Consider the following 25,613-nt stretch of genomic DNA (forward strand, 5'->3'; position numbering starts at 1 on the left):
GATTCATTCTGGGGTCACAAACCACGAGGGTACATTTATTTATTTACTTATAAAAGGTCTATGCTTCTTTTTCAGATCTGCTCCTATCAGCTCACAACAATGAAACAAAACTAAGCAGGCTGTCAAAATTCGGAAACTTACGACCTTGAATACAGGTCCCAAATCTCAGGGACTGGCATTTAGCTGTGAGGCTTTTGCAAGCTTTTCGCAAATAAAATCTTGTCTCTCCACTGCGACCTTCCTGCCACATTTAATACAGTAAATTAACTTGGGGCCCCTTGCCCTTTTTCTGGTCCTTATTTCGACCACTTCAGACTGCTTGATGTCGACAGGATTCTGGCTGCTACTCGATCCATTACTTGTCCCCTTGATCCGTTCCCATTCTGGCTGGTGAAGGCCAGTGAGGAAGTGCTATGGGACTCCCTGTTGAAAATTATCAAGTTCTCCCTTGAGCAAGGAGTATTTCTGGGGTGGTTAAAAGAAGCAGTATGCCCGCTCTTTAAAAGACCACCTTTGGATCCTTTGGCCAATTACCGCACAGTTTCGAATTTGTCATTCCTGGGTAAGGTAATTGAGAGAGCCGTTGCGGAACAGCTACAGATTTTCCTGGATGACCCAAAGATGTTGGATCCCTACCAGTCCAGTTTCTGTTCTGGTCATGGAACGGAGACCATGCTACTCGCCATTGTGAATGAGCTCCAGCTCCAATTGGATCGAGGAGGGACTGCGCTGCTGGTATTATTAGATCTTACAGCAGCATTTGACATAGTAGACCATGAACTTCTATTCCACCACCTCGCTGACGCTGGAGTTAGAGGGACAGCCTTGTGCTGGAGGATCTCTTTCCTCCAGGACCGGGGACTGCAGGTGATATCCGGGGGGGGGGGGGGATGTATCCAAGCCGCACCTCATAATTTGTGGGGTGCCACAGGGAGCCATCCTTTCCCCAATGCTATTTAACATCTTCATGCGACCCCTGGCCCAGTTGGTACGGAACTATGGTTTACAATGCCATCAGTACGCTGATGATACCCAACTCATCCTTACAATGGAGGGTCAGCTGGATCCAAAATGGAGATCCTGTGGCTGGGTTGGGGGGAGGGGCCGGGGAACTTCCAACTGCCAGCCTTAGATGGTGAGGCCCTATATCTGGCCTCATCAGTGAAGTGTCTTGGCATGATCTTGGACTGTACCCTTTCGTTGGAGGACCAGGTTACGAGAACAGCCCCGACTGCATTTTTCCATCTTTGCCAGGCTAGGCAGTTGGCCCCCTACCTCTCCCAGTCCGCCCTCGCCGCAGTCATCCACGCGACAGTCACCTCCAGGCTAGATTACTGCAACTTGCTCTACGCTGGCCTACCTTTGTCACTGATCTGGAAATTAAAACTTGTCCAAAATGCAGCTGTGAGGCTGCTTACAGGAGCAGCCAGCAGAGACCATATAACACCAGTCCTGGAATATCTACACTGACTGCCCGTTGATTACCGGATCACCTTCAGAGTTCTGGTATTAACTTATAAGGTCATACGTGGCCATGGACCAACATACTTGCATGACTGCATCTCCCAATGTCACTCTCAGAGACCTCTCCACTCAGCGGAGGGGAATCTACTGGTGGTCCCAGGCCCGAGGGATATCCGGCTAGCTGTAACAAGGGCCTTTATGTCCCTGGCCCCGGCCTGGGGGGACATGCTGCCGAGTAACATCAGGGCTCTGCAGAGTCTGACCAAATTCCACAGGGCCTGTAAAACGGAGCTGTTCTACTAGGCTTTTCCATCAAGCCAGCCGGATGTTTCCCAATTAAGATATCTCCCCTGAGCCTCCCGTGGAAGAAATAAGATATCATTTGGGGGTTTTAGTTGGATTGTTTTAAATGGTTTTATGATTTGTTTTTATTGATTGGTATTTTTAGGTTTTTTAAATGAATTTTATGTATGATTTTAGACTTTATGCCATTGTAAGCAGCCCTGAGCCCTTTGGGGGGTAGGGTGGAGTATAAATATAAAAATAAATAAATACATAGTTTGCCATTGCCTTCCCCAGTCATCTACTCTTTACCCCCAGCAAGCTGGGTACTCTTTTTACCAACCTTGGAAGTGCGGATGACTGAGCTAACCTTGAGCTGGCTACCTGAAACCGACTTCCATCGGGATCAAATTTGGGCCGTGAGCAGAGCTTTGATTTCATACTGCAGTTTACTACTCTGAGCCATGGGGCCCCTAGGTTCATATTCCCACTTTGCTGTGGAAGGAGGAGGAGGAGGAGGAGGAGTAGTTTGGATTTATATTCCCCCCCTTTCTCTCCTGGAAGTTTGTTGGGGTTACCTTGGGCCCATCTGTCTATCTCTGTCTCTCAGCCTCATCTACTGAACAAGGCTGCTACTGTCAGGATAAGTGTTGTAAGCCACTATGAAGAGAAAAGTGGGTGTAAGTAGAAGCAAAAAAAAAATGAAAAAGCACTCCACTTTTTTATTCCCCAAAATTTCCAAAAAAATTATTAGAAAAAATGGCAAAAAATGTTTTTCCCAGGGATCAAAATCTATTTTATAGGTCTGTCTGCAAGACACATATTCCCAACCCGTAAACAAGCTCTGTATGGAATTACTTCTTGTTTGCCTTTATCTGTGTGTCAGTAAATTGCCATCAATTTGCCATCATGACTTTTGGCAACTTCTTATGGTTTTCAAGGCCAGAGACATTCAAACCACTTCTGCCTCCATGTTGCCACCCTGGACTGTCTTGGTGGTTTCCCATGCAAGTATGAACCATGTATTGACCCCGGTTAGCTGCTGAGATCTGATAAGAAGGTCTAGCGGGGCCATCTAGGTCAGAGCAAAACACCCATTATTCCCAGGCAGTCTCCCATCCACGAACTTACTGGGCCTGAGCTTCCAAGATCACGAAAGATTGACTGAGTTCAGGGTGACATGGCCATAAATTGCACCAAAATCCCTGGGTGGGAAGGGTTGTATTCTGGGGTACCTCAGTTTAGAATTCAGTTGAATATTGGTGGTTGCCATGGAGTGCATGATGGGTAAATGGAACTCCCTGGCTCAGGGGCAGTATATAGATGCTAAGGGCAACTAGGAGGATAGCGCCATGGGGTGCCATCTTATTTACAGACTTTCCAGAAACCAAAAATATTTGGTTGGCTTTTGACAAAAGCAGGCTGTTGGCATAAATGGACTTTTGCTCTGATGCAACATGGCTGCTCTTGTTGTCTGAGTAGCAAATATATACAGTCAAAACACAGTCTAAAAATCTAAGGCCAGCCAAGCCTGGAAAACATGGACTGTATATACAGACGCAAGGCAAATGAACTTATTGGTATATGCATGTTGAAGCTGTATGCGGTTTCACTAAGCTAATAATACAAGAAAAATTTAAACTGTAAGTAACTGTAACTCTAACTGTAACTGTTTGGAAGTATGTTTAGCCAGTTATATATTACTATGTAACTTGTGGTTTTACTGCATGATGAAGCTGTATGCTGGTACCAACTGTACTTGTAACTGTAACTGTGTGTGAGTATGTTTAGTCAGCTTACTTTATTATTAACTAGCGGGGCCCTGCCACGAGTTGCTGTGGCTTATTGTGGTGAAATGGAAAAGGAACAGTAGCAGCAAATCAATTGCAGAGGCCAGCAGTACGTGCTCATGCAAACACGCAGCCTGATACTGTGCGATGTCATTGATGTATGTGCCCGCATTCCTTGGGGGGGGGGGGAATGGAAAGGCACACCTCCCACACATCTAGGCTGGCTGGTCATGATCCTTTACCTGGGAGTAAGTTTGGTTGGTGGCAATGGGTGTCGCTTCTGAGGAAACCCTCTGAGGGGTGCGACACAGCCATTTAAAGTATGTCATGATCGCTGTACCGAGCTTACTCCTGAGTAATGCGTGCCTGGTTTTCTTAACTGTAACTGCAGTATTCAGGGAATCTAGGGTGCCTGGCACCTCCCTCCCGTCCCTTGCATGTCACCCCTTACTCTCTTCCCTCCCTCACTTCTCTTCCCTTGCATGCCACCCCTCCCCCTCCTTCCCTTCCCTTTTCCTCCGCTAGGGTGGGTGGGTCATATCAAGATGCTGGGCCCCCTGCCTCCCCTCCCTTGCATGCCACCCCTCACTCTCTCCCCTCTCTCTCGTGTGTATGTGTGTATATGTGTTTCACTTCCACTCGAGTTACCGCCTATGTACTGTTTCCACTGCTCCTATCTGGCCATCTGAGTGAACATTCTAAGCTGCAAGAACATTCTAAGGGTGACAGTTACACACAGACAGCTGCATGTCCTTCACCATGGAGCGCCAGGAAAAAGGCGTTTTACCTGGGCCAGGTGTGACATTTCAGGTATGTGAACATCTAAAAACACTCTCACCTGGCTGACTATAGTGGCTGGGAATTTTCAGAGGAATTGGCCCAGCAGTTACTGAGTTATACTATCATCAGCAAAAACACTGTTAGCTTTTTATATATATAGTTGAAATGTATTTCGTAGACGTCAAGTACCCACTGGCACTCCCATATACCTTTAACTGAATGATCGTGTTGATCATATTTACTACGTTACATTTGTTATAATGATAAAATATTTATACAGGTTAACATACTTATTTATGACAATATATTTATCCTGTGTTTGAATGCTTATATTAATGCATACGTGACCACGTTAGTACAAAGATGAGACATTTACAACTGCCATTATATTTAAAACAATATTTAGATTGTGCTCTTGTTGTCTTACATTACTTCAGATAACCTATAATTCCTGATAAAAGGCTGTCTCAATAATAGGACTTGTTCATCTGGTCCAGAATCCATAGTGCACAGCAGTTGCAAGCTATAGATTCAGGCAACGTTCTATTAAACCTCTTTCTCATTGTGTTGGGCCGGGTGATAGTGGTGGGTGGGGAGTCTCAGCTTCCTTCCCCCCCCCCCCCGGCCAGGCATTGCATACCAGTGGTGTACCCAAAACGCTTATTCTCTTCTTCTTTTTTTCTTTTTGAAGTATGTGAGTCGAGAGGAGAGGAAAGAGGTCATTCCTCTCCCCCCCTTCCAGCGACATACCACCACGCATCAAAATCTTGTCAAATCCATATTTTGCCGGTGCTTGGTCTCCGCCGGGGAAGTTCTTAAATTATATAAAGAGGCGATAAATTATTGACACCTCTCTCTCCGTCACTTTAATGGATCCGCTTGCTCAAATGGGAGCTGTGATTTATTCAGTGTGCAGGCCTGGGGAAGAGGGGAGTCGGGTGGGAGGAGAAACAGAAGGGTGCCCAGAGGAAGTGCGAAGATCTTGGCTTTGCTAAGAATTGATAATGGCTCCTGCTGTCTTCCAAGGGGCACAGTCCAGGCCTCCTTTCTAACAGTGTGTGTACCTGACGATTGCAGGGGTATCCTGGATGATTTGGGAAGATGAGTTCGCTAAGGCCTTGTCAAAAATATTGTCGAAGGCTTTCACGGTTGGACTCAACTGGTTGTTGTGTGTTTTCTGGGCTGTGTGGCCGTGGTTTGGTAGATCTTGTTCCTAACGTTTCGCCTGCATCTGTGGCCGGCATCTTCAGAGGTGTATCACAGAGAGAAGGCTGTTATTTCCTTCTCACTGGGCACAGTGTGTAACATCCTCCTCTCTCTGATACACCTCTGAAGATGCTGGCCACAGATGCAAGCGAAACGTTAGGAACAAGATCTACCAGACCACGGCCACGCAGCCCGGAAAACACACAACAATTGGCTTGTTAAACGTTTATTAGCGTTGGACATTCTTCTTCTCAGATCCTAAACAAACAAGCCTAGGGTTTTCTAGAAAAGAATTTGCTTTAGGATGCAGACCAGTTGAACAAAGCCAGTCAATTGTGATTCTAGAGTCAGGTTGGGCATGGTTTTTTGATGGCTGCCCTTAGCTGTTCATATAGTTCTGCAGTTGGATACTCAGTTGTACTCAGTCTGCATTCTATGACCATTTTCACACTCCAAAGGGCAGACCTACATATTCTCATCAGGTTGAAAGCCTGCATTTACCAATACAATTAACAGATGAAAGTGCCTTATGCTGGGTTAGACCATTGGTCCATCAGTAATGTCAAGGACAGTGTTGAGGCCCTGCAGGGTCTTCGGCAGAGGTCTTTCACATCACCTACTCACCAGATCCTTTTCTTTTAAGCTGGAGATGTGGGGGATTGAACCTGGAATCTTCTGCGTGCAAAGCAGATTCTCTATCACTGAGCTGCAGCCCTTCTCCCGGTGTGGGTGAGGGGCTTTTGTGGGGAGAAGGGATACATCATCCCTCTGCTGATTCTCTCTTCCAAATTATGTCTGTTTTCTGGTCTTACTTTCATTCTGGGCGTAAAACAGCAAACAGTGGCAGGAGGAAATTTTGAAACAGAGAGGCTGCAGGTGGAGGTGGAAGTCATGTTTTTCTCCCTTTTACATGCAGGTTTTATTCTGCAAACTTTCCTGCCTTAGCTGCACTCAGCATCTGAATCTTTTCATAATGCTCTACAATGCAATCCTAAAGAGAGTAACTCGGTCAAAGCCTGTTCATTTCAATGAGCTTAGACTGGAGTAACTCTGCACAGAGTTGCACTGCAAATGTTGGGAGTAACAAGCCGAGCCACAAAACCTGTTTTCACAGCCAGGGCAGGGCCCCAGAATATCTGAAATTATTATTAACAGAGGCATGGTTTATGTGCTAGACTTTGACCGATGAGATTTGTAATGAAAATCAGCAGGTACCCTTACGCCAGTCATGCTCCCTCAGCCTAACGGACCTGTACTTACAAGAACTTTGCAAAATGGTTGTGAGAATGAAAGGAAAGGGAAACCATATAGTACACCTTGAAATCTCCTGAGAAAAGGTGGTGCAAAAATGTAGTTAATAATAATTAAAACCGGAGGGGCAAATTATCTTTCCCTTGTTTCCAAATATCTCCATCAAGTGTCAGTGTTAATGTTGGAAGCCACCCCAAGTGTGTCAAAAATTCAGAAAATGCCTAACTTGACTCTGCTGGTACGTCACCCTCCCCCTGCCCCAAACAAAAGACAAACAATTCTTTACATACTCATTTATTTTAAAAATACAGTCCAATCATGTGTGGTGCTATGCATTATATGAAGAAACTTCAACAACAAAAATGACTCAAACAGGGAGAATGGCTGTTGTGGTGTGTCACCTTTGACACGCGTGTCATAGGTTTGCCATCACTGGGTAGTCAAACATTCTTGTCCTAATATGGATAACAAGGTTATTGTGAAGAGGGGATGGAGAAGGGGAGAACCCAGAGGCGTAACTGAGTAGGAGTGCGCCCAGGGCCAGGCTGGTGGGGTGGGGCCAGGCCTGGCGAGGGGGGAAGGGGTTGGGGTCAAGGGCGATTTTCGCACCCCCGGGCGCACGTCCGGTGCAACGTGTGCACCCCTTTCCCCTTGTAGCTCCACTACTGGGAGTACCCAGTTATTAGTTGCTTTGGGCCCCATTGGGGAGAGGAGCAGGATGTAAAGAGCTAAATCAATAAGTTTCCCATGTCACCATTTTGAAAAAAAAATGCTAGACAAAAACACGAGTGGGGGACTTTTATCTTGTCCACAGGGTTGTGGCAAGGGTCCCCATTGAGGAGAAAGGCAGGGTACAAATGAAGTAAAATGAATATATCTCCCACAACTCTGGGAATAGGAGATGGATTTCCCAGCTGGCTTGAGCCCCGGCATCTTTCTGTTAGAGGTTAAACCTTGGGTAAGCTTTGGCATGAACATGCAATCTACAGGTTCATTTTAGGGTTCGTGTGGGGTCTGGACTTCTCTTTGAATTACAACTCAATAGAGAGCGGTTCCCCTGGAGGAAATGGCAGCTTTGGGGGGTGGGCTCTATAATATACCATGGAAATTAGGAGAAATGTTGGTCCCAGAGAGACACCACATCCCTTCTGAACTCCCTCCCCAGGCACCGCCCCCAAATGTGCAGGAACTTCCCAAAATGAAGTTGGCAGCTATGGTTCAGCTTACTATTAAATTTATTCCCTAAAAGCAAATTTTTCGAATAGGTGGGTCTGTGAATGAAAGATCAACCTTTTGAGTCTTTCCCCCTTCTTTTGGATCACCCTCTGATCCTGATTGAACAAGAGAATGTTAGAAAAAGTGAAATACCAATATTACTTGTTTTTGTTTGTTGCAAGTTTTCGCCCTTGTGTACAAGGCATCTGTATTGGTACAATCATATGCAGAACAATTTAAAGGGAACTGAGGAATTCGGCAATTTACTGTGCAAAAGGATGGTTTAAATGAATTGTTCTTTGCAGCCTTCTTTTGAGGAGTTCTGCAAACTGCCTTGCTTTGCAGGCCTTGTCAAAACAATCGAATCATTTGCCACAACTGATATTGGACTATGAACTCTTGGTGTGCCCGTATTCCTCCGTAAGACATTGAAGGGGGTGAAGATACCAGTATTCAATAGGTAGCATACCACAAGCCTACCACATTCAGGAAGAAAAGCATTGTGTTTTCCACACTGTTGGAAATCAATTGTAAAGGACAAGGGAGAACTGTATGGAGTCTCACCCCATAAAACCAACTTTTATGTTGACCCATCCTCCAGTTCCCTCCCCTTTCCTTTTGTAAATTTCAGTTTCTTTCATTCTTAGATAAGCTGGAGACCAAACAGCCCCAAGGAGAATCTGTGTTGACTTGTTTTGCCAAACAAAGGTGTGCCCTATGAACGAAAAGGTGAAAGCGTTATTTGAGGAAGGATTTCAAAGGGTGGATCATGGGAAAGGTGGTTTCAGTTTGACCCTTGTTTTTTCAAGGGCAGGCCCTGCTCTCTGTAAGGGAAACAGAGATTGGGGAAAGGGTGGATTGCACATGGATGAGGTCGGGTCTGGATGGATCCTTTTCAGATCCCTTGTTCATAATTTTTAGGAGCTCAGGCAAACACCCATCTTTCTTCGTACCCCATACTCATCTTGGGGACACTTGGTGGGAGCTCCAGAACTATTCATTTCTCTGTTGGGACAACTGAGCAAACTGTTATCTGTATCTATCTCCCATCTTGAAAGTGGTCACGTTTTTTAAAAAATAATGACATTCATCACATGTGTTTTTTTAAACATTATAATATCACACAGAGGTCCCCTCTGAGGCATTCACTGACACTTTTCCTAGTGCCCACCAAGAGTTTTAACGAAGTGGGTGGGGTTAGGTAAGGCTGAACTTCTGAGTGACTGTGAATATGAAAATAACTTTGTTTTAATGACGTCTGCCACCACAGTGTTGGTTTTATTCTCTAACTCATTCCCCTTTCCCAGCATATTTTTCCAATTGCCCTTCTTCAGCCCTGTACTTGTACTCCCTCTGCATGTGGGACTCCCCCTCTTAAGACAGCCATTTTGGGGTTGTCTCTGCCTCCTGTGGCAGCCATTTTGAGGTTCTGTTTATCACCTAGTGTCAGTGTTCCAGAGTGTCCACAGTTTCAAAGGGTTGCCCGGGTTTTACTTGCAGTGGTGTCAATAGATGGTTTTTGCTTCACCCAGCCGCCAATACAAGAGCACATTTAATGATGACCTGAATACCTGCTTTGAACCCTCATGAGCATATAGTTGCTCCAGCATAATTATCTGGCTAATCTGCCATACACACATCCTACCACAGTCAGGATTCAAGTTTATTGCAGTAGCATTTGGATCTGTGTGGGTTTGCTGCTCACCGTATGCCTAATAACCGCCCATTTTGCCATTCTGGAGGCTTCACATGACTCAAGTCTGCCTTGCGGTCAGGATGGAATTTTTCCCAAGATCTGATTGACTGGAAATTTTGTTTGCCACTTTAAATAATGTGATTTGACTCACTGATTGGAGTAGTCTGGTACTCTCTACTTTGCAACCACCCTCAGGTTTATTCCACCGCGAAGTTTAATCTCTCAGGGATGACTTGGCGAGAGTTTTGATGTGGGTGAGATTTTAAATGCATGCCAGAGTTCACCTTCGCCCAAAGAAGCTTGTCATAGAGGTTTTTGACTGTGGAGACCACTGTTTGAGTGGACTGCCTGCACCTTTAATCCTTCATAACAGAAGTGGTTTCTGCCCTATGTTAGAAGTGGGGCATGCTGGCTAGCAGAGATGTAGAAAGATCCAGAAGTCTGGTACAGGAAAAGTGGTAATGAAAAGGACAGTCTTTGGCCACGTGGTGCATATATGTGCGAGGAAGGGGTAGTATAAATGTGCTTAAGGTTTGTGAGAACAAGTTAGTCTGTAAAGTGGCACACTGGTGCTGCACACTGTCACAGTGAACCCTGTGGAATACGTACTTGGGATGATGTGTGTAAAAATGATACATGGCTTTGTGGTTTTGTCTTGTGTGCTTCTATATCCTTGCTCTCCTATATTTGAAAGTTCGTGTTTGTCTGTGTATTGTGTATTTAAGTGGGGGGGGGGGGAACATGATAGAGGTTTATAAAATTATTCGTGGGGTAGAAAAAATGGATACAAAGTCCCCTTGTCTTCCTCTCCTATAATGCTAGCTCTCGGGGGTACCCAGTTAAGTTGCTGGACAATAGGTACTAGACAGACTGTGGAATCCAATATCAGTGGATGTAGAAGAGTCCTGTAAGGAGACTCAAGGTGGCTTACAAGCTCCTTTCCCTTCCTCTCCCCACAACAGACACCTTGTGAGGTAGGTGGGTCTGGGAGAGGTTGCATAGAACTGTGACTAGCCCAAGGTCACTCAGCAGGAATGCAGGCATGCGGAAACACACCTGGTTCACCAGATAAGCCTCTGCCACTCAGGTGGAGGAGTGGGGAATCAAACCTGGTTCTCCAGATTAGAATCCACATGCTCTTAACCACTACACCATGCTGGCTCTTAGTGACGGCCACGAACATAGATGGCTGCATTGCATAGCGTTGGCATATTCATAGCTACTAGCTGTGTGTCTGCAGAAATGTTTCTGTTAAATATGTTAGGTCCTGCCATTAATAAAAGGAATGAGAAATTGGTATTATATATGATTTCAGCGACTAGGATTATATAAGTGAAGAATTGGAAATCTGAGGAAATTCCCACAATGGAAGACTAGATAAACAAAATGACTGAGTATGCAGCAATAGACAAATTGTCCACGTTAATAAAAAATAAAAATTGGGAAATTTTTTTAGAATACTCGGACCCACTGGTGAACTATATTAAAATTAGAAAAGATGTTTAGTATCTGTCAACATGTCTCCACCACTAAAAGAAAAAACAATAGTTTTGTTTGTAAGAAGTGGCATATAGACAATAAATAATAATAGTAAAGAGGGATATTAGAGGAAAATTTAATAACTATCTGAATTTGTAACATTAACGTAAAGAAGTAAAATAAGTTTATGTTCTAGTGGGAAGTTTGCTCTTGAAAGCAAGTTGTTTTTGCTTGGTGTTTTTCGGGGAAAATATCGGTGAACTCAGTTTTTTTATTCTTTGTTTTGTAAGGATGATTGACTGTGATGTTTGTAACTTGTTTGTGGAAATTAATAAAGATCCTTTTTTTAAAAAAAGCTATGTGTGTAGAAGGAAATCCATGTCTAGGGGCCACAAACTTCTGAATACCAGGGCCGCTAGGAGTCAGCATCAGCAGAAGTTTTTGTTTGTGGGCATTCAGGGAAGCTCTTTGGGTACTGTGTGAAATAGGTTGCTGGACTAGGTGGACCGGTGATCAATCCAGCTAGGCTTTTCTCATGTTCTTATGAGCCAGGATTTTTTTTTGGTGTCCCAGATTATTTGTTTTTAAACATGTGAGCATATAGGACCTCTCTGTATTGTTCCCCTAATCAGGAAGCAGTTGTACTGGAGGCTGTGAGTATTTCTAGCTGGTCCCCCCCTCCCACTGCCCCACTGTCTCATGAATAGAATCCGTATACCCAGCACAATGATGTCACTTCTGGGTTTACCCGGAAGCACTAGGATTGCACCAGGATGTTCTTACACTCTCTCCCGAAAGCTCTATGGTTTTGGGGAAAGAGTGCTATGCCAGTCCCCAGGTAAACCCGGAAGTGACATCATTCCACTAGGTGCACAAATTGCTCCCTTCCTTCAGCTGGCCTGCTTCTGCCCGGTGACCAGCTGAGAGGCAGCAGGCAGCCTGGTCAATTGGTGGGCAGTTGCCCACCATTACTGGGAAGATAGGAACCCTAATCATGAATCAAGAGAACTCTCCACAAAACAAAGCCACACGTTCATAGAAGAATTATACAGCACTGACCAAACAGAGAGCAGATGTGTGTCTATTAATGTGTGTGTATTTTTGTGAATACCTCTTAGTATTTTTTTTAAATTTTGTTTGCTTGTTTCTGGTTTGTCTGTTTGGATCAGGAAGTGAGGGCCATTAAGCTCATTAAGATGACTGCCAGACATATTGAGGATCAGACTGCAAATATATAGGTGCAGATATGGTTGGTTATCTGCATGATGTAAAAATGGGTCAATTTATCTCCTCTTTCAATATGTTTTCTCAGCATAGCTTAATATAAGCCTTCTGTGTGTGCACAAATACTGTATGCTGTATATGTTCTGAGGGGTGCTTTTTTTGATTAATCGGTAAGTCTCTTTACTATATGAGCAGTGGATATTAGGAAATACATGACCCAGGTAGACTTTAAGTGGGTTTTCCTGTGGTATTGTGCTTCCATATAATGTGTACAGGTTTCTGACTGTGTGTGTGTAATCCCTTAAGCAAATTCCGTGTATGCTTGTTACTGAGTATTCTATTAGTTTGCAGTGTGTATAGAATTTCCACTTTGCTCCTTCCCTGATGGATGGGTATGATTGTTCATCAGGCAATCCAGGTATGGTCAGTCTTGTCCCCTCCATTTGGTCAACAGCCAGAAACTCAGGTGGGGAAACACAGAGATAACTGAGGCAAGCTAAATAAAGACTTTTGTGTTGTGGGGAAGGGAGGAAACAGGACTCTTCTGTGCTCTTGGGAGAGCTCTCTCTGTCTCTGTCTCTGTCTCTGTCTCTGTCTCTCTCTCTCTCTCTCTCTCTCTCTCTCTCTCAAACCAAGGCACAGTTCTAGCAGTAGATCATATCAAGCCAGTATTATGTCAGGCATAACTTTACATAATTACAAAAACCTTGCACAACTCTTCACTCTAGTGGCACATGAAAGTGTAACATTTTGCACACACTTCTGCACTGTTTTAACAGTCTGTATGTATTGCAGCAAATCTTAGTTTGTGTGTCTGTAAGTTGTATATACTGTTCAGAACTGTGTGTGTGTGTGTGTGTGTGTGGTTGTAATGAGCATTCAACTCAAGCCTGTTGCAGACCTGTTATCAGCCACCTCTGGCTGGGGAGATAATAGACCTTGCCCAAACCCTCCCTCCAACACCCCCCTCAACTCTCCTGCCAAGATCTCTGCTCTCCTCTGATTTGTCTGTTGTCAGTTGCCCCAGGGCCCTCTCTGGCCCCACCCGGGATGCTGTTGGGCTGCACATGCAGTCTGCATCTTTTGGTTAAGAGTATTGGATCTTATCTGTACAACTGGGTTTGATTCCCCACTCCTCCGCATGAGCGGCGGACTCTAATCTGGTGAAGCAGGTTTGTTTCCCCGCTCCTCCACATGAAGCCTGCTGGGACCTTGGGTTAGTCACAGTTCTCATTGAACTCTCTCAGCACCACCTACCTCACCAGGTGTCTGTTATGGGGAGATAGGAAGAGAAGGAGTTTGTAAGCCGCTTTGAGACTCCTTACAGTTGAGAAAAGCAGGTACTCTCCTCCCCAAACCATAGAGCTTTTGGAAAAGAATTGGGTAATTCTCCTCCTCCTCCCTTTTTCTCATCACAAGTTTATCCCTGGTTGCTTGGCAGGGGGTGAGTCAGGGGGTGAGCCCACTGCCCCTTCCCCCCATTCCTTGTGTGGTGCTTATGAGCAGTAGAGATGTGGGAAAATAATTTTTCCTGTAGAGCTTGAGGTCACCCATTGAAGCCAGTTTTCAATTATTTTTTTCCAGAAGTAGTTTCTAACAATTCACAATGAATGTAGAGTGAATGTATGAGTGTATGAATGTATGAGTGAGCATTCACTCATTCATAGGACTACCAATCCTGGGGGTGGAGCCGGAGGAGAGTGTGAATTGAAAAGAAGTGTAATGCCGTAGGGTTCATTGTCCAAAGCCGCCATTCTCTCTGGGGGAACTGAGCTCTGTACTAAAGAGATCAGTTGCAATTCTGTGAGATCTCCAGGTCTCCCCTGGAGGCTGGCATCCTTACTCTCTCAATATGTGTAGGAAATGATTGCTTAGCGGGCTTCCACACATTCTTAATAAGTCTGTCAACAGTGATCATAGTCATGAGTCTGTTTTCATAGCAACTTGGCAGTAATTCCTGCATTGCAGGGGGTTGGACTTGATGGCCCTTGGGGTCTCTCCCAACTCTATAATTCTAATTGAGTCGGTTCTGTTCACACGATGCAGTTGCTCTGCATCTGCTGTGGGATTCTCCTTTTCTGCAAGTTTATGCTTGTACTGGTTGTGCCATACTCCCGTGCAGTGTGGGTGGGGAGAAAGCAGCTGCCACCATAAGAGACCTTCTAGGAGATTCCTTGTTTCCTGGAGGACCGAGAACCTACAGTGTTTGTTCTGTCTGAGTGCTGGTTTAGCTAGAAGATAATTCCTGATAGCTGGTTGTGTTAGTAGAGAACCAGATAATAGGTAGAGCATTGGACTAGGAGCTGGAATATCTGGGGCAAAACTGCACTTTGCTATGGAAGCTCGCTAGGGGCCCTTAGTCTTGTTGCTCTCTCTTAGCCTAAACTACCTCACAGGGTGGTTTTGTGAGGACAAAATGAAGGAGACAAGGACATTATAAGTCACTTTGGGTCTCTAATGGGGAGAGGAACAGAGAGTATAAGTAAATATGCTCTGAAATAAATTTTATTAGGCTTTTCATTAGCCTTTAACAGGCCACTAGATTTCTGTTTTATTTTGAAATGACAGCCGGCTAGGGAACTCTAACATTGCAGACCTCCAAGGGATTTTCTGAAAACAGCCGTGTCAACTTTTCTAAGTTCTTTGCTCTCATGCAATAAGGAATGTGGGAGGGGCACTCTCGGCTGTAAAGGCAGCACAACGTCTCAGCTGTGAAAGTTTCAAAAGCATTTTTGGACTCCAGTCCGTTTATGTAGCACATCTTTTTATCTTGCTTTTTTTTCCCCTAAAGAAATCAGGGCAGTGCCTGTCCTTTCTGATCAAGATCCAACTGAGAAGACAAGTAGCCCAAGATCACTTGGTGAACTTCATGGTCGTGTGCAAGTTTGGACTTAGGTGTCACAGATCCTGGTCAAACATTTTAACCATTACACCCCTCTCTGACCTTCTTTTCAGAATGCTGTCTAAGGCAGTGGGGATCTTAATGTATGAGGATTCAGTTTGCACCGTGGAAGGAAGTTTTCTGCTCTTGTGTGTGAGATTATGATTTGCTGATTAAAGAAAGTCATTTTGTGCATGCTCAGAAGTACTTTTCTTTATTCTTTAAAGATGGACAGCAGTGATACTAAATGGGCCAGGCTAAAGGAAGAAGGGTAGGTCTCCAGGTCTCTTGCATCTGCAAGACTTTTCTTTGACTTGCACACCTCCCTAAAACATACTCCGAACTGCCAGGGGGAAATTATATGGCTGCTGGCTCCGTGCACACTGGAAAAGTTTTTCTTCTTTGCATTGTTGGTAGGGGAATTATCCTAACATGACATTTGCATTCTCCCCCCTCTAAATTCTGCTAATTTAGAGCTGCGGATCAGAAAGAGTGATGGAGAGGCACTTTTTCCTTCCCAGTCTTTAGGGATTCCAGCAGTACTGACCTTCCACTCCCCCGCGCATGGACTTTGCTGTTCTTCCCCCAAAGAATACGACCTCTGTTTCTGCCTTGTGGGTGGGAGGGGTGGGCACCCTCAGCTCTGGCCCAGAGAGGGCATATTGGGGAACAGTTAATTTGCGCCTCTGCGGGCATAATTGGGTGACCTGACAGCCGTCCCATTGGCACAGGGAACAATTGCTCCTTGTTCTAGCCACTGGCCTTCGCTTTTGTCTTTGCCCCGAGCGGGTGGGAGCAGGGAACAATATGCTGTGAACTGTACATCTCCTGTTCATTTGTCTGGTCTGGCATGGAAGGTTATTAACCCCCCCCCCCCCCAATTCAATGACTGCCCTATTTTTGAGGAATATGTTTCTGGGCATAGGGAGATCGGTTGGGGGACCTGGTCCTAAAAAGGAAGGCAGAAAACTTTGTGGAACAGACCTCAGAGGTTCTGCAAGAGCTGAAATTGAACTGATACAGAGAGGGTAGATGAGTCCATAGATTTTTTGTTGGGCAAGTAAGTTAGAGGCATGAACCTCTCTGTCATCCACAGAACTGCAGGGCATTGAGACGGGAGAATATTCAGATGTGCAGCACATTTCCTGCCCCTCCCCCACAAACGATCCACCTCATAAATAAAAGTACAATAAATTTGAACGGCCAGAAACTTTTCATGTTTAATTTGACAGAACCAACCCCCCCACAGCAGCACTGGGCACATAGTAACATTCAAATTGTGATCATTCTTCATGAACTGGGACACCTGACAGAAAAGGCAGAGGGCCGTCCAAATTCATGGGAGGCTACAGTGGCTGAGTTTGGTTTAATCTCTTAAAGGGAAAGATGGGAGGAGGAGGAGCAGTGTGGGGGAAGGGGCTCAGACCCACAACTGTGAAGACAGGTGATTCGGAATGCAGAGGTTTGCTTTGTCTGCTTTTCACCATAATTAACATGTGATTTCAGATCTCCACCTCACGGCACAGTGTGGAGCCAGTGTCTAGTGATTAGAGCATGGGTGTCGAACTCATTTGTCATGAGGGACGGATATAGAAGAAAAAGAAGAAGAGTTTGGATTTATATCCCCCTTTCTCTCCTGCCAAGAGACTCAAAGGGGCTTACAATCTCCTTTTCCTCCCCCCCACAACAAACACCCTGTGTGGTGGGTGGGGCTGAGAGAGCTCCAGAGAGCTCCCAAGGTCACCCAGCTGGTGTGTGTGGGAGTGCACAGGCTAATCTAGTTCCACAGATAAGCCTCCACAGCTCAAGTGACAGAGCGGGAAATCAAACCCTGGTTCCCCAGACTAGAGTGCACCTGCTCTTAACCACTACACCACACTGGTAACATAACATAAATATGACTTAGCTGGATTCTGGGGTGTGTATGTGTGTGTGTGTGCCTCAGCTGGCGAGCCCCTACCAGGCTCCCCAGCGGATATTAACACTGGGTGGAGTGAGGGTAGCTACCTCACCTTAGGAGGCTCGCCAAAGCCGGATCGGGACCGGAGCAGAAAGGGTTGCCTCAGCTGGCTGGCGGGCCTGATAAACCCTCTCACAGAGCTGGAGCTGGCCCCCTGTAGTTGGAATCAGACCCCAGCCTCCAGCTTCTGTTTATTTATTTGATTCATTTACGCCACACCTTTTTCCCCAACCAAGAACCCAAAGAGGCTTACATCGTTCTCCTCCTTTTAATCCTCACAACAACCCTGCAAGGTAGGTTAGTGTTAGAGATGTACTGTCTCAATATCATCAAATGTACTTCCATGGCACAAGTGGGGATTCAAACCTGGGTCTCGCAGATACCAGGTCCAACACTTTTAACTACTATACCACACTGGCTCACAACTCCTAGAGGCTGACCAATGTGTACATTCCACAGAAATAAGTTGTAACACTTCTATCTTTCTGACATGCTGAGAGAGATGCATATTTTAAAACTCCCCCACCTGCCCCCGCCAATCCTTTAAAAGCAATGTTCTCTTTACATGCACAACCAGAACTTTCCCTGTCCTACTAGTTTTCTCTGCGAGGGATTGCTTGTGCCCGCATCGCCACAGAGGGGAAAAATAATGACCCTTTGATTCTGCTAAAGGTATAAACTGGTTCTTATTAGATTCTGTTTTGGCTCCATCACAGTCACTTAGCTTTCCTCACTAACCTGACTAATGGATCTTTGCCAAACTTGAGAATGCAACCCCGGAGTACTTATTGCCTCGCTAAGTAAGATACTATTCTAATAGTATAAATTGAAGTGTAGAACTTGAATATAACTTGAGCCAGTGCATAGTTCCAGTTCTGAGCTTCCACAGTAGAAAATGCTGAGAAATAATTTAAAAAGAGTGTTTCTGAGCTTATGCAGACTACTTCCCCTAATCTCTAGTTTAGTTCCATGTCCAGCGTAGCAGTTTGAGACTAGTTGCTGTTTCTTTCAGCATTTAAGTATGCATTCTACAATTACCAAACGACACAACGGGGCCTAGAGATATCTTTTCAGATATCTGCAGATGTCTATTCCCTTGGAGGAACTGGCAGCTTTGGAGAGCCAACTCCATGGTATTAAATACCTTCCTCGTTTCCTCCCCTTCCCTACCCAACATTCTCCAAACCTCAAGGAATTTCAGAAGCCAGAGTTGGCAACTGTAATGGGTTCCAACCCACTAGGCCGTGCTGCACTTCCCAGTGTTAGGACCAGGATCTAGATCTGGCTGCACAACAGTGAAGAGGACCGTTTTGGTTGCGTAGCCATGCGCCTCTGTGTCTCCCTCGTAGTTGGCTGTGGGCCACACCCGTGTGTGGAGGGAGATGGGCTGGGGGCAGGTAGGAATCTGTCTAGGGAGGCTGGCGTTTGGGGCCGTCCTGAGAGTCAGCCTGACTGTGAATCGGCGCAAAACGCTTGGCGTTCGTTTCCAGCTGTGAGCCTCTTCCTGAGCGGGGGCCCCCAAGAACGAAACCCCTTTCATATCTAATCTCCTGGCATGCGCCAGCTCTTTGTTTGGCAGGCAACATCCTGGCGCTTTTCCCTGCAAGTTTTGTGTGTGCGCGAATAGCTTTTTTATTATTCTTTTTTTTTTTGCCGAAGAAAAGGGGGGGAGCTAATCAAACCCATCCTTGGGGGACTGGCCTGGAGTTTTTTCCCATCTGAAGGCCCGTTCGCTCTGCGCAGGGCCAGGCCTTTTAATATCCTGTCTGACTGGTTCGCTCCAGACTCCGGCTCAAAGAAAAACATCAGCAGACATCCTACAGGAAAGGGGCTGTGGGTGTGCAGCCAAGCGCCTTAACCTTTTCGTGCCTGGGGGAGCAGAAAACACAACACACACAAGTGTAAAAGTGTGTGTGTGTGTGTGTGTGTGTGTGTGTGTGTGTGTGTGTGTGTGTGTGTGAGTGTGTGTGTGTGTGTGTGTGTGTGTGGTCCGTTATGCCAAGCACGCACACCTGTCAGTAGGTGTCACCGAATTAACTCAAGGTGGTCACTTTTCATGTTTGTGTTTTTATTAACAAGCGTTAGAGAATCGGCTCCTTTCAGAAACCAGAGAGACTTCTCGAACAGCATGACTCCTGGGCAGAGCCGTAGTGAGGGGGAACTTCGCCCAGCACACACATGACCTCTGCGGCCCTGCCACGCCCCCACCCACCCTGGAACGCCCATGCCCCACGCCCCACCCTGGAACACCCACGCCCCGGCACATGCCCGTTGCATCAAACCCAACCCTCCCCTCCCCCCCGCACCACGCCACTGCTCCTGGGCTCTTGTTCAGTGGTTTTCAGGCCTTGGACTGTGACCTTGCTCGAGGTTATGAAGCCCTATGAAGCAGCTGTTTGAGGGGGCAACGATTTGGAAACTCGCATTGCTCATGTGCAAACGTTAAGGGCCGAAGGGCCAGAACTCCTGTCTTTGCTTCCAGGCGGAGAGGAGAATCAGGATGGTGAGATGAGGTCATTTGGGATGGAGAAGCTTCCTTTTTGGTCCAGGCACCTTTAAAGACCTCCCTTGCCGCCTTCTTTCTTCTGCCTGGCGCTCAGCATGTGCTTGCAATGTGGAGCTGGAGCTGCCAACCTCCAGATGGAAGCTGGAGACCTCCCAGAATTGCAATTGGTCTCCAGAAAACAGAAATCAGTTGCCCTGGAGAAAACAGCTGCTTTGGAGGGTGGGTTCTGTGGCAAGCTACCCTGATGAGGTCCCTCCCCTCCCCTCCCCTCCCCACACCCCACCTTCCTCTGGCTCCACCCCCAAATCTCCAGGTTTTTTCCCAACCCAGAATTTGTCAACCCTTTGTGGAGTCCCCACCAGCACTGAGGTCATAACTCTTCACTCCTTTTATGCTCATCAAATGACTCTGATGTTGCAGGGCTAGGAGGTCATGTGCCTTCCTAGATGGTTGTGTTCTCTAGGCAAGGAATATGGGGCCCGGCTTCCTCTCCAGCATGCTGGTTACCCACACCCCCTTTCCAGAACTGTGCCTTGAACCCATAAGTCATGGGAATTATAGCCTGCCTTTCATGAGTTGATCTCAACCCTAAGGGTTGCTGGGTTTCTGTCTGTTGGATAGGACTTTCCTTATAATGATTCTGTATGAATTCATTGTAGGGTAGAAGAGTTCAATGTCTTAGCGGTCGCATTTCATTCTAAGGTTGCCAGGTCTCCCACTATTCTGGAGACCTTCTGCCAGAGACTCAGTCTTTCTGCTGCTGCTCCCAGAGGCAGCAGGAGAAAAATAAATTTCAAAAAATCACCATTATACCAACAGAACAATGTCCCTTTCAGGGGAAACCCAGAGCAGCCGTTGCCTAGTGGTTAAGAGCAGGTGAACTCTAATTTGGATTCCCTGCCCTGCCACTTGAGCTGTAGAGGCTTATCTGGGGAACTAGATTAGCCTGTGCACTCCAACACATGCCAGCTGGGTGACCTGTGGCTAGTCACAACTCTTTGGAGCTCTCTCAGCCCCACCCACCTCACAGGGTGTTTCTTGGGGGGGGGGGAGGGAAGGAGATTGTAAGCCACCTTGAGTCTCCTTACAGGAGAGAAGGGAGGGGTATAAATCCAAACTCTTCTTCATCCTCTCTAGGAATTGCCGGTTTTGCCATAGACTTTCCAGTGATTCCTAAGGAAGTATGACATAATTTTCAGGTTTTCCCTGTGAGTGACATCACACTGTCACTCCTAGGGCTCCTTATGTCATCCCCTCCCCAACTCCCTCCAGTTGTCAGGCATGCCTCGTAATCCTGTTTTAATCTCCCATCTCCTGACCCTGATCGTCTTTTTTAATGCACCTTTTAATTCTGGCTCCGGAAAACTTGGGTATTACGGAATAGCTTTTGCAAAAATGAAATCTGGTCAAGTAAAAGCAGGTCTTCCTTTGTGCTCCTGTTTTAAGTTGTTGGAACCCACTCTCTGCCATCCCTGTAACACACACAGACCCTGCTTCCTTCTGAGAGATGGGAAATGAATCCCGGACCGAAATGTAGTCACATCCTGCTTTAACCAACCTGAACCCTGCTCCCTTTTGAATATCCCTGGCTTGGATACAAAGGAGTGTTGCCGTCGATTAAACTATTTCCCCACATGGCACAATTGTCTGGCTTCCCCAGCCCTCGCAGTGCAGAAAAAATGCCTTCAAAATGCCCTGCCTGGTGATAGGAGGCCCACTCAGGAGCAGAGTTTTAGGGGATGGCTAAGAAGCTGTGCTTCACAGGTGGAAATAATATCATTCATGGAAGCTCTCCATTGGATCTAAATCAGTGGTGGGATTCAGCCGGTTCGCACTGGTTTGGTAGAACTGGTAGCTACTTTTTTGTCTAGTTTGGCGAACCGGTTGTATTCCCACCACTGCGGGCCTTCGGCTTGCCGCCAACTGCTGCCACCCCCTCCCCTTGGCTCAACCAGAATCAGTTGTTATATTATTTGAATCCCACTACTGATCTAAACCCTGAAGGAGGTTCTCCTCCTGGGCCTTTCTCCTCCTGGGCCTTCTCATTTTTTAAAAAAGGCACATGTTATAGTCCTTTTGAAAACCTTCCTCCCCCTGTGCTATGATTCTGTCCCAGTTTAACAAAAACTGACACTCTCCTTTATTGTAAGAGAGCCAGTGGATCGTGCTGATCAAGGGGTCAGAAAAGGGGTGTGTGGGTAACTTCTTCCTTCCCCCTACATCTTATATACCAGTGATAGCGAACCTTTTTGAGACCGAGTGCCCAAATTGCAACCCAAAGCCCACTTATTTATCACAAAGTGCCAACACAGCAATTTAACCTGAATACTGAGGTTAAGTTTAGAAAAAACGGTTGACTCTGAGGCATGTGTTACTTGCTATGCAATGGGTGGGATAACTTCAGGAAAGCTAAATTGGTGGAGCAGCCATCTGATCTGTAGTTTTTCTTTCACATGTCATCACAGCACTTGACTTCCCACAAAAATGCAACAGGAACAGAAAAATAAAAGCAGTTCTACCAAAGACCTTGGTGTGCTTTAAAAAAAACCCTAAATGCATCCTGGTTCCTCCACCCTAGGCTTGATCTGCCCAGATGATCGGCAAAAAACTTGGGTCTGAGAGTCTCCCCGGTGTTTGGAAAGGAACACATTTTGTTTGCTCAACCCCTTGAGCAGCAGCAGCCAACCTGCTGCAGCCTCCAGCAGGTCCTGCGTGCACCTGCCATGTGCACGCGTGCCCACAGAGAGGGCTCTGAGTGCCACCTCTGGCACCCGTGCCATAGGTTCGCCAGCACTGATATATACTGTATGGGTGATCGTGAAGGGTCAGAATATCATATTGTGTCCTGTGCTAATTAGCCTGCAGTAACTATTCTGCCTCTTCTTTTTTGATGCAACCCCTAAAGGTGATGAAAAATCCCTGTGGCCCGTAAGTTTACCACAAAAACACAGGAGAGGAGACCCATCTCTTATGTTTTTATACCCCAAATATGAATGTGAGTGTGGGAAGAGACATGGCCACTTTCAAAGCAGTCTCTGCCGCAATACTCCATGACACTGAATGGTTAACAGTACAATCTATGCAGAGTTGCTCCAGTCTAAGCCCATTAAAATGAAGTAGTATCTCACCTTAGTGAGTTACCTGGATTGCCCAGCAAAGTAAGGCACAAACACTTTACAGCTTTGTTATATTATAAGTCAAGGGCAGAATTGGGCTGTGATTCTTTTTTCCACTTGGCAGACAGATGCCATAATATAGAATACCAAGTTTCCCAAAGTGAGTTCTCCTACACTAAGGCAGTGGGGTGATTTGGAGGTGGTTTGCCATTGTCTGCCTCTACATAGGCTGAGAGAGTTCTGAGAAAACAGTGACTGACTCAAGGTTACCCAGCAGGCTTCATGTGGAGGAGTGGGAAATTGAACCTGGTTTTCCAGATTAGAGTTTGCTGCTATACCACACTGGCTATCCTGAGCTTGGTAGACTAATATTATAGATCAATATACTGGTAGCCCAATATACCCAGAATAAGGAAGTTTCATATGTTGTCACCCAGTAGATATGGGTGTGCAATAAGAGTCACACCTTCATCTGTCTTGGCAATAGGCCTGATGTGCAATTGGCTACACATCTGGTAATTTAACACTTGGTAAAGGAGCCAGCATGGCATAGTGGTTAAGAGCAGGTGCACTCTAATCTGGAGAACCGAGTTTGATTCCCTGCTCTGCCACTTGAGCTGTGGAAGCTTATCTGGTGATCTAGATTATCTTGTGCACTCCAGCACATGCCAGCTGGGTGACCTTGGGCTAGTCACAGTTCTTCAAAGCTCCACCCACCTCACGGGGTGTTTGTTGTGGCGGGGAGAGGGAAAGGAGTTTGTAAGCCCCTTTGAGTCTCCTTACAGGTGAGAAAGGGAGGATATAGATCGAACTGCTCCTGCTCCTGCTCTTCTTCTTCTTCTTCTTCTTCTTCTTCTTCTTCTTCTTCTTCTTCTTCTTCTTCTTCTTCTTCTTCTTCTTCTTCTTCTTCTTCTTCTTCTTCTTCTTCTTCTTCTTCTTCTTCTTCTTCTTCTTCTTCTTCTTCTTCTTCTTCTTCTTCTTCTTCATTTTATTATTTGTTTGTTTGTTCGTTTATTGTGAGTGGTAAATATGAGGGTGGGTGGGAAGGCGGCATGGTCTGTCCTGATCTTGTCAAATCCCAGAAACTGAGCAGGGTTGGTACTTGAATGGGAGACCACCCAGGAAGACTCTGCAGAAGAAGGCAATGTCGAACCACCTCTGCTTCTCCCTAGACCTGAAAGCCCCTTGCTGGGGTTGTCATAAGTCAGCTACGACTTGACAGCATTTTACACGCACAAATAAGAGGGTTTATGAAGAGGATCTTGGATGCTCTTGAAAATGTGACCTGAGATTCCCTCACCCCCAGAGCCTTTCATGTGGAACAGCTGGCTCCTTTCCTGAGCACTTAATTTTAAAAGGTTTTTTTTTTAAGGCATGCCTCAACGTCAGCATAATTTTGACCTGAAAGGCTCGCTGTTCCTGGTTGGGGAAGATTTAATGTACATTGTACAAGCGCAGAGACACTTTCAGAATAACTTCGGTGCAAATCTAGCATGCAAAAAAACCCTCCGAAACGTGTCTGCCTCATTCATCCTTCCTTACCCACCCAAAGAAGCAATCTCTTTTCCTTCCCTGAGCAGAGAGCTCAAGCGTGTCAGCTACCACCACTGCCCTCCTGCCCGCCCGCCCGCCCGTCTGCCTCTCCTCTCCCCTCCTTTCCCTCCTTCCTTTCCTCTTCCCCCGCTAGTTGATCTGCAGTGCCAGCATGCAACGCTCCTGGGATTGGTTGTGTCTGGCTCAATCCCACATCTTATTTCTCTGCCCTGAAAATGTCAAATCGCATCTCGCCACGGTGCTATCCCTCCCTTGCCCAGAGCACGGCACAGGCGGCTTCCAAAGTTTCCTGCCCTTTGGGGCTTACCATTTGGGGGTTATTCTGCTCTCTTGAGCTGTCCTCTGATCACTCCTTCATCCCATGCACGTTTCTTGTGGAGGGGGTCTGATTTCAGGGCATTTCATTTGCTGAATCTGCCTTCCCTAAATACAGGGTGCTGAAAAATATCCCTGCAGGAGATGATGCTACGAGAGAAGCCCACTTTCAGCCTGTGCCAGTAAAACCCCAAAGCGGTGTTCCCGAGCAGCCAGCCTGCCATATGTCTTCGGGTCTGTGTCTGTGGGTGCCCTGCAGGCAAATAACCCTCCCTCATATTTCAACTCTAGTCCATAAGCCCTAAATTGGATGCAGATAATAAATGGGCTTAAGAAGCTGCCGTCATTTTACGTTTCCAAATGTTTTGTCGTGCCTGAGTGTTCTTCTGTAGAGAATTTAGAAGGATTAAAAATAATAATAGTAAGATATAGTCAGTAAGGTGGAATAATCCCTTGGGCAGGCGAATAGTCCAAGAGTTCACACCCAGCTTTAAAAGTGGAGCATTACCATAATCCTTCTTGCCTTTGCCCTCTTTCTGAGGAAAACCAGGGACCGGTTCATGTGTTCAGGATCAGATGAGGATTTTACAAGTCAGAGTGGGCCTGGGCAGATCAGACACTGGGCAGATGTCTGGGATCTTCTTAGCTGCATTGCTGTTCAGTAGGGTCAGTGTTCGAATGCCAGTAGTTGAATGATGTGAGTGCATAGATCAGGGGTATCCAACTCTGGCGTCCCAATTAGCCATGCTGGCAGGGACTGATGGGAATTGTAGTCCATGAACATCTGGGGCACGAGAGTTGGACACCCCTGATCTAAGTACTAAGATTTGAAAATTCGAACAGCCATCCTTCCATAACCCCATAATTTAGTGTGCAAGATACCAATTGGCCATG

General features: G+C 46.1%; 1 protein-coding gene across 3 annotated transcripts in view; it reads left to right on the forward strand.

The window, feature by feature from the left end:
* RARA (retinoic acid receptor alpha) overlaps positions 1-25,613 on the forward strand; it is a 264,057-nt gene that overhangs the window by 211,120 nt on the left and 27,324 nt on the right. The window lies entirely within an intron of this gene.

The sequence above is a fragment of the Sphaerodactylus townsendi genome, linkage group LG15 (assembly GCF_021028975.2).
Source record: "Sphaerodactylus townsendi isolate TG3544 linkage group LG15, MPM_Stown_v2.3, whole genome shotgun sequence".
Taxonomy (NCBI): Eukaryota; Metazoa; Chordata; class Lepidosauria; order Squamata; family Sphaerodactylidae; genus Sphaerodactylus; species Sphaerodactylus townsendi.